The sequence below is a fragment of the Canis lupus genome, chromosome 25, assembly GCF_003254725.2.
Source record: "Canis lupus dingo isolate Sandy chromosome 25, ASM325472v2, whole genome shotgun sequence".
Lineage (NCBI taxonomy): Eukaryota > Metazoa > Chordata > Mammalia > Carnivora > Canidae > Canis > Canis lupus.
Genome location: NC_064267.1, coordinates 48,006 through 57,311, shown reverse-complemented (window position 1 = coordinate 57,311; position 9,306 = coordinate 48,006). Strand labels below are relative to the sequence as shown.

The window sequence follows — 9,306 nt, the reverse complement described above, 5'->3', positions numbered from 1 at the left end:
AATTTCAGAGAGGAAGACATAGACATGGCCAACAAGCATATGAGAAAATGCTCCACATCACTTGCCATCAGGGAAATAGAAATCAAAACCACAATGAGATACCAACTCACACCAGTGAGAATGGGGAAAATTAACAAGACAGGAAACAAAAAATGTTGGAGAGGATGTGGAGAAAGGAGGACCCTCTTGCACTGTTGGTGGGAATGTGAACTGGTGCAGCCACTCTGGAAAACTGTGTGGAGGTTCCTCAAAGAGTTAAAAATTGCAATTGCAGTACTGGGGATTTACCCCAAAGACACAGATGCAGTGAAACGCCAGAACACCTGCACCCCAGTTTTCACAGCAGCAATGTCCACAATAGCCCAACTGTGGAAGGAGCCCGGTGTCCGTCAACAAATGAATGGATAAAGAAGATGTGGTCTATACATACAATGGAATATTACTCAACCACCAGAAATGACAAATACCCACCATTTGCTTCGACGTGGATGGAACTAGAGGGTATTATGCTGAGTGAAGTAAGTCATCTGGAGAAGGACAATCATCATATGGTTTCACTCATACAGAGAATATAAGAAATAGTGAAGGGATTATAGGGGAAAGGAGGGAAGATGAGTGGGAAAAATCAGAGAGGGTGACAAAACATGAGATGCTCCTAACTCTGGGAAACAAACAAGGGGTAGTGGAAGGAGGTGGGAGGGGAAATGGGGTGACTGTGACAGGGACTATGGCAAACCAGAGCACATGTGTTTCCAGCATTTGTTGTCATGATGGTATAGGAACACAGAGCTGCCAGATTGTCCTATTTTTTTCACGAGAGAAACAAGTCTAAAAAATTTGATGAGATCTTGTTTTTAAATAGTAACAACTTAAAAACATTGTGGGAGCCAAATAAAATACACATATAGTTTAGACTGTTGTGAGCTGCTAGCTTGTAATGTCTAAGTGGAGCATGTCTGGGCAAAGACAACATAAGCAATGAGGCCAGATCAGAAACAATTATATTTTTAAAAGGTAAAACTGTTACTTTCAATTAACATGGAGAGCCATATAACTCAAATTCACAATTCAAAATGTATGAGCCCAAATTAATACAAAATTAGTAGTTTTTTTGTTTTTTTAAATAATTTTTTAAGATTTTATTTATTTATTCATAGAGATGCAGAGAGAGAGAGAGAGAGAGGCAGAGACACAGGCAGAGGGAGAAGCAGGCTCCATGCAGAGAGCCTGACGTTGGACTCGATCCCGAGACTCCAGGATCATGCCCTGGGCTGCAGGCAGCGCTAAACCGTTGCGCCACCGGGGCTGCCCCCCAAATTAGTACTGTTTTAACTCAAATTAATGCACTAACAGTAACATTGTACAAGGCACTGTGTAAGAATTGTAGAGGATAGAGGAGGAGTGGAGCAATATCCTTGCCCTTCAGAAGTCTATTCTTCAGTGCAGAGCATAAGAAGATAACAGAAATTGGGAGACTAGAGAGAAAAGTGTATAGTCATTAGAGGGTAGGTACAAGGTTTCAAGGAAGGGAGAACTTCTATTTGGATTGAAAACCCAAAAAAGATTTCTTGAAGAAGGAGTAGGGAGACGGTGGAGACAGTGGGCAGCTCCAGTGGCAGAGGAGGTGCCCCCATTGCCCTGGGCCACGCAGAGGGAGGGGGGGGGACGTGCCTGGCCCCACACTCCCCTTGTAGCGTGCATTCACGAGCAATACATAGGAACACAGACAGAGATCAAATACCACTGGAAAATGTTGAGAAGAAGGCCGGTGCGCCCGAGCGGGCCTGTCCACCCCGCACCTCCAGGTGGGAACTGGGGCCTGCAACGCCGACCCTGCGCCTCAGACAGTTTTTTTTTTTTTTTTTTTTTTTTTTTTTTTTATGATAGTCATACAGAGAGAGAGAGAGAGAGGCAGAGACACAGGCAGAGGGAGAAGCAGGCTCCATGCACCGGGAGCCCGACGTGGGATTCGATCCCGGGTCTCCAGGATCGCGCCCTGGACCAAAGGCAGGCGCCAAACCGCTGCGCCACCCAGGGATCCCTGCACCTCAGTTTGTATCCGCTTCTCGAGGTTCCCTGTCGCCACTAAAGAAAATTTACCAACTCAAAATAGCTCTTATGGCCTTGATCCCACATGTAATGATGAGCTAGAGCAGACTGTTGTGCCCAAGATCGCGAATCTGAGAAACCACCGAGGAGCCGACACCGATGTAAACACACGAGGATTTAAATTTTTTAATTTTTATTTATTTATGATAGTCACACAGAGAGAGAGAGAGAGAGGCAGAGACACAGGCAGAGGGAGAAGCAGGCTCCATGCACCGAGAGCCCGACGTGGGATTCGATCCCGGGTCTCCAGGATCGCGCCCTGGGCCAAAGGCAGGCGCTAAACTGCTGCGCCACCCAGGGATCCCAAAACACGAGGATTTATTTACAAGCTGGAGCCTGGGTCCAAGTGTACCCAACACAGCGGAGCAGGGACTTGGACCCCGAGACTAAGAGGCGTAGCAGCTTTAGAGGGGCCAGTGGCCCATGGGATACGCAGAAAGTTGCACAGTCATGTCGGTCCACACGCAGGTGGCCGATTGAATTACATCTTACCCTATAGTATCCACTTGAGCTAGCCTATTACTTTGGTCAGAATCGGTGGACAGTTTTGTTGGGCACAAAGCAGGGTTACATTGTTCTGAGCCGATTTCCGATTAGGGTGTGCCCAGCGGCTTGACTAGGGTGGGGCAGCACCTTAAGCCATAAGCTGGTCATGTGGGGGTCATAGGGGAGGTGGCGGGTGTAGCACAAAATGGAATCAGTCCTGCTCTGCTTGTCCAGGGGTAGGGGATTTTTGTTAAATTTCCTGGGCCCCACATTCCCCCCTTTTTCAGAGGATCCTACGCAGGACCCAATCATGGGTCCAGGTTGCTCTCAGAGTGAGCCGGGGGGAATGATTAAACCAGGATTCGAACCAACCTTGTTGCTGTTCTCGCTCCCATTTATATTCCAGCAAAGAAACAACATCCTACGTTTAAGGCAGCACATAACCCCACCACCACCCTTTGTTGTAAGAAGACTAAATCTAATCCCCTTCTAGTTTGAAAGACAACCTCAGACTAGGGAGTCTTGGAGGTGGGAAATAAGTGAGAACGGCGCAGTCTTAGCTTTAGGGGATTGTCCTTGTCCGGGTGGCTTTTCCATTCTGGAACAAAGTTCTTGAGAACGGTATGTGGGTCAGCTGGCTGGACGTGGGTGTAGTGGACCAGGGAGTAATCCCGTCGACCTTGAGAGCGGTGGGAGTGGTCAGGATCAGGGTGTAGGTCCCTTGCAGCGAGGTTGAAGTGTCCGGTGTTGGTATCTCCACACGTACACACGTACACCCAGTCACCTGGCTGATATCGATGGGGATCCGGGGGTGGCCCAGTCTCATAGAGGGCCCTCGGCTTAGGCCACACCTGCTCATGGGTTTGTTGTAACATTTGGAGGGAGAAAAGAAGTTGGTGATCATCAAATTCAGCAAGCACCTCAGGTTTTAAATTGGGCATAACAGGTGGAGGAAGACCGAACATGAGCTCGTAGGGAGTCAGTCCCATCTTATATGGGGAGTTCCTCACCCATATAGGGCAAAGGGGAGGAGAGTCACCCAGTCCCCGCCAGTCTCCAGGGCTAATTTAGTTAAGGTCTCCTTTAATGTTCTGTTCATCCTCTCTACCTGTCCTGAGCTCTGGGGCCTCTATGCACAATGTCATTTCCAATCTGCCCCAAGTACTAGGGCCACTCCCCTTGTTACCTTAGAGACGAATCCTGGGCCCTTGTCTGACCCAATCTTAATAGGAAAACCATACCTCGGTAAGATGTCTTCCAGCAGTTTCTTGGTCACGGTCTGTGCTGTTTCATGTTTGGTGGGAAATGCCTCTTGTCCACCCTGAGAAAGTATCTACAAACATTAGTAAATACCTGTATCCGTATTTTCCAGGTTTTACCTCAGTGAAGTCCACTTCCCAGTAGGCTCCTGGGCGGTCCCCCCGGAGCCAGGTGCCTGGTTAGATCCATGGACGGTGGCATTAGTTAACTGGCATGAGTGGCAGCTTGCCACGATCTGCTCGATCTTTGCTCGAGAGTCTTTAATAGTGATCTTTGCATGTCGTATGAGGTCTTCCACCTTCCTTGTTCCCGTGTGAGTACTCCGATGCGTTTTGGATAGGACTCGCCGTCCCAGTTCCTCTGGCAAGATGATGCTGGAGTCTGCGGCCCTCCACCAGCCACACAATCACTGGGTCATAGGCAAGTGTTTGATCCAGTGTAAGTCAGCATCACTATAGTTGGGGGTGTCCGGCAGGGTCCACTCCCCCGGATCAGGTAGCGTGGTTGCTAAGACCTGGGTCACCAAAAGGGACGCCTCCTTTGCTTTTAAATCGGCTAGCCGGTTTCCCCTGGCTACTGGTGTGTCTGCCTTTTGGTGCCCCGGACAGTGGATGATGGCTAGGGCCTTGGGCAGCCAGAGGGTCCTCAGGAGTTCAAGAATCTCCGTTTTGTTTTTAACAGTCTTTGTCTCTGCTGTCAGAAGCTCTCTCTCTCTCTGTAAAGGGCTCTGTGAATGGGAGCGGTGGCAAAGGCGTACCTGCTGTCGGTGTAGATGTTTATTTGTTTACCTTCCCCCATGGTCAGCGCCTTGGCCAGTGTGGTCAGTTCTGCCCCTTGAGCTGACGTTCCGGCTGCCAGTGGCCCCGCCCAGACGGTCTCCATTTCTGTGGTTACGGCTGCCCCCGCATATCTGACTCCTTCTCGGACAAAACTTCTGCCGTCCGGGATCCCTGGGTGGCACAGGGGTTTGGCGCCTGCCTTTGGCCCAGGGCGCGATCCTGGAGACCCGGGATCGAATCCCATGTCGGGCTCCCGGTGCGTGGAGCCTGCTTCTCCCTCTGCCTGTATCTCTGCCTCTCTCTCTCTCTCTTTCTCTCTATCATAAATAAATAAAAATTAAAAAAAAAAAAAACTTCTGCCGTCCGTGTACCAGGTGGCATCGGCATCCGGCAGTGGCTGGTCCTGGAGATCAGCGCTGATTCCGTACACCTGTGCCAAAATTTCTTGACAGTCATGCAGAGGGGGGTCCCAGTCTGGGTTAGGGAGTAGGGTTGCCGGATTCAGGGTTGTCGGTGGCTTAAATGAAATTCTGGTGGGGTTTAGCAGTAGGCTCTGATAATGGGTCAGATGGGCATTGCTGATCCACAGATCTGGGGGCTGTTTGAGTACCCCTTCAATAGCATGTGGGGTGATGACATGCATTTCTTGCCCCATGGCCAGTTTGTCTGCATCCTTGACCATAGTGGCTACTGCAGCAATAATTTTTAAGCATGGGGGCCATCCAGCAGCCACCGTGTCCAGCTTTTTGGAGAGATAGGCTATAGGTCTCTTCCAGGGACCTAAGTACCGGACAAGGACCCCTTTTGCCACCCCGTCTTTCTCGCTTTCTTGTCCATGGTTGTGGCCAGCAGGATCTTGACCAGGTTTCAGGTCTGCTGGTCACTGCGTTCAGCTAGCTTCTCATGTATGGAACTTAGTATGTAGCACCAATCTAAGACAGGAATTCCTCAGAAATCGCTGGATTGAGCTTGGAGACACAGGTCTTGTGGGCCTGCACCTTCCACTTACCTCTCACACTTCTGTCACCCATCGAACCTAGGCCTGTTAGGAGCGAAGTGTCCTGCAGTCAGCATGTGGGAGGTACAGGCCATAAGCTCAACTCTCAGAAGTGTGTATGCTTTGCAGGCAGATGTCTGCTAGACACTTATTGACGGGAGGTAGAACCGAGCTACACTCTAATTGAACAAGGATGTTGGAAATCGCTGTATTGAACTCAGATACATGTGAGTACAGGCCTGACACTTCCACAGGCCATTAGCTCAACTCTCAGAAGTGTGTATGCCTTGGAGACAGATGTCTGCTAGCCACTCATTTATGGTAGTTAGAACCTAGCTACACTCCAATTAAAGAAGGTCATTGAAAATCACTGTACTGAACTCAGGTAAATGTGAGTACCGGCCTGACAGTTACACATGCTTTTCACACAACCTCTTCCAGCGTGTAACATAAGCATGTTAGGAGCTATGTGTATAGGCATTCGGGATGCCGGAGGGTCCTGCTCTGGGCTCAGATCTCACGAGGAAGCATGCCTAGAAGCCAGCTTTCAACTCGCTGCATTCTTATTGCAGTGAGAATGTAGCAGCATTTAAGTGAGGAGGTTCCATGAATACCGCTCTACTGCACCTGGAGACACACCTTCCAAGTCTGCAGTTTTCCACATGCATCTTCTGACAAACATCTCTAGTGAGGATGTTCGAAACTCCATCTGCAGGCAGTGTGGAACTCTGAGGGACTGCGTGTGGGCTCACCTCTCAGAAGCAAGTTCCCCTGGACACTGCGTTCAACTAGCTTCTCTTGTATGGAAGTTAGTATGTAGTGCCAACGTATGAGAGGAATTCCTTGGAAATCACTGGATTTAGCATGGAGACACTAGTCTTCTGCCGTGCTCTTTCCACTTACCACTCACACCACTTCTGTAATGCATCGAACCTTGGCCTGTTAGAAGCGAAGTGTACAGGCAGTCAGGATGTGGGAGGTACAGACCATAAGCTCAACTCTCGAAAGTGTGTATGCCTTGGAGGCAGATGTCTGATAGCCACTCATTTATGGGAGTTGGACCTGGTCCAGGTGAGGCCCAGGTGGGGACCAGAGACATGAGGTCCAGGTGAGGTCCCGGTGGGAACCACAGTCACCAGGTCAGGTGAGGCCATGCTGAAGATCAGAGTCACCAGTTCCAGGTGAGGCCCAGGTGGGGCCAGAGTCACCAGGTACAGAAGAGGCCAAAGTGAGGACCAGAGTTACCAGGTCCAGGTGAGTCCCAGTGGGGAATAGAGTAACCATGTCTCAATGATGCCCAGGAAGGGACCAGAGTCACCAGGTCCAGATGAGGCCCAGGTGGGGAGCATATTCACTAGGTCCAGGTGAGGCCCAGTTGAGGACCAGAGTCACCAGGTCCAGTTGAGGCCCAGAGGGGTACCAGAATCACCTGGTCCAGGTGACATCCAGATGGGGACCAGAGTCACCAGGTCAGGGTGAGGCCCAGAGGGGTTCCAGAGTCATCATGTCCAGGTGAGGCTCAGGTGTGGAACAGAGTAACCAGGTCCCAATGATGCCCAGGTGAGGACCAGAGTCACCAGGTCTGGGTGAGGCCCAGATAGGATCAGAGTCACCAGTTCCAGGTGAGGCCAAGAAGGAGTCCACAGCTATTAGGTCCAGGTGAGGCCCAGGTGGGGACCAAAGTCACCAGGACTGGGTGAGGCCCAGATGGGGACCAGATTCACCAGGTCCGGGTGAGGCCCACGTGGGGACCTGAGTCACGAGGTAGGAGTGAGGCCCAGGTGGTGACCACACTCACCAGGTCCAGGTGAGGCCAACCTGCAGACCAGAGTCACCAGATCCAGGTGAGGCCCTGGTGGGGACCGGAGCCACCAGGTAAATATGAAGGACACCACAGTCACCAGGTCCAGGTGTCGTTCCTGTGGGAACGAGAGTCACCAGGTCCAGGTGAGACCCAGGTGGGGACCACAGTCACCAGGTCCAGATTGAGGCCCAGGTGAGGCCCAGAGTCATCAGGGCCAGGTGAAGCCAAAGTGTGGATCAAAGTTATCAGGTCCAGGTGGGGAACAGAGTAACCATGTCCCAATGATGCCCAGCTGGGACGAGAGTCACAAGGTCCAGATGAGGCCCAAGTGGGGAGTAGATTCACCAGGTCCAGTTGAGGCCTAGTTGAGGACCAGAGTCCAGACCAGACCTTGTGACTTTGGTCCCCACCTGGGCCTTACCTGGAGTTGGTGAATCTGGTCCCCACCTGGGCCTCACCTGGACCTGGTGCCTCTGGGCTCCACCTGGGCCTTTTTTTTTTTTTTTTTTTTGAGCTTTTATATTTGAGTTTATTCTTCATTTAACTTTTAAAACACTACTATAGTTGAATATTAAAAACAATAGCAAGTAGTGAGCTATGATTATAGTCCTTCACTCATCCCCTACTGCATATAAAATGCCAGCAGCAGTGTTATTCACCGGCCCCATTAAGAAGTCTGACACTGAACACCACCCCTAGGATGATGTTCATCATCCTCATATGCTTCCCCATTGTAATGGCGCCATCTCTCCTGATTGGGATCAAAGTCCACAAGTTCTACCTGGTCCATTTCATCAGTCTCTTCTACTTCCTTCAGGTAGGAGTTTTTCCAGCAAAGAAAGTTTATCAGGAGAGAGAAAGCCGTTCTCAGGGAAGTTTACCTTAAATTCGATGATTAGGTGACCCTTCTCATATGGTCTACGATAAATTGGCATGCCTTCATTTAGCACACACTTGATATCCCCATGCTTGACAATCTGACCTGGATGAGAGGTGATGATGATGGTTCGGTTGTCAAGAGTAGATATTGGCTTTTGAAAGCCACACAGGGCTTCAACCAGCTGTATATCCATACACATGAAAAGATCTTCTCCTCCTCGAGTAAAAACAGCATGGTCCTTCTGATCTAAAACAATGACAATATCTCCTGGTTCCAGTCCTGGTTCTTGGTCTCCCTCACCATGGAATGTTATCTTCTGGCCATCTTTCATGCCTTTGTCAATATGCACTTCTAGAATCTTCTTCTCTTGAACTATCTTCCTTTCGTTGCAGCTTTTACATCTATCTTTAGGACTGATCCGTTCCCCATGGCCCTGGCACTCCATGCACACAGACTTCGGCCTGTGCAAAGAGGGCATCAGTGACGGGGCCACCATGAAAACTTTCTGTGGGATGCCCGAGTACCTGGCACCCGAGGTGCTGGAAGACAACGACTAGGGCTGCGCGGTGGACCGGTGGGGGCTGGGCGTGGTCATGTACGAGATGATGTGCGGCCGCCTGCCCTTCTACAACCAGGACCACGAGCGCCTCTTCGTGCTCATCCTCATAGAGGAGATCCATTTCCCGCGCACACTCAGCCCCAGGCCAAGTCCCTGCTTGCTGGGCTGCTTAAGAAGGACCCCAAGCAGAGGCTCCGCGGGGGGCCCAGCGACGCCAGGGAGGTCATGGAGCACAGGTTCTTCCTCAGCGTCAGCTGGCAGGACGTGGTACAGAAGAAGCTTCTGCCACCCTTCAAGCCTCAGGTCACCTCTGAGGTTGACACCAGGAACTTTGACGACGAGTTCACTGCCCAGTCCATCACAATCACGCCCCCGGACCGCTATGACAGCCTGGGCTCCCTCGAACTGGACCAGCGGACCCACTTCCCCCAG

At 50.7% G+C, this 9,306-nt stretch overlaps 1 pseudogene; it reads right to left on the bottom strand.

Annotated features, from left to right (window-relative positions):
• Positions 1-7,945: 7,945 nt before the first annotated feature.
• LOC112670168 (dnaJ homolog subfamily A member 1-like) lies at positions 7,946-8,995 on the bottom strand (annotated as a pseudogene).
• Between the last annotated feature and the right edge of the window lie 311 nt (positions 8,996-9,306).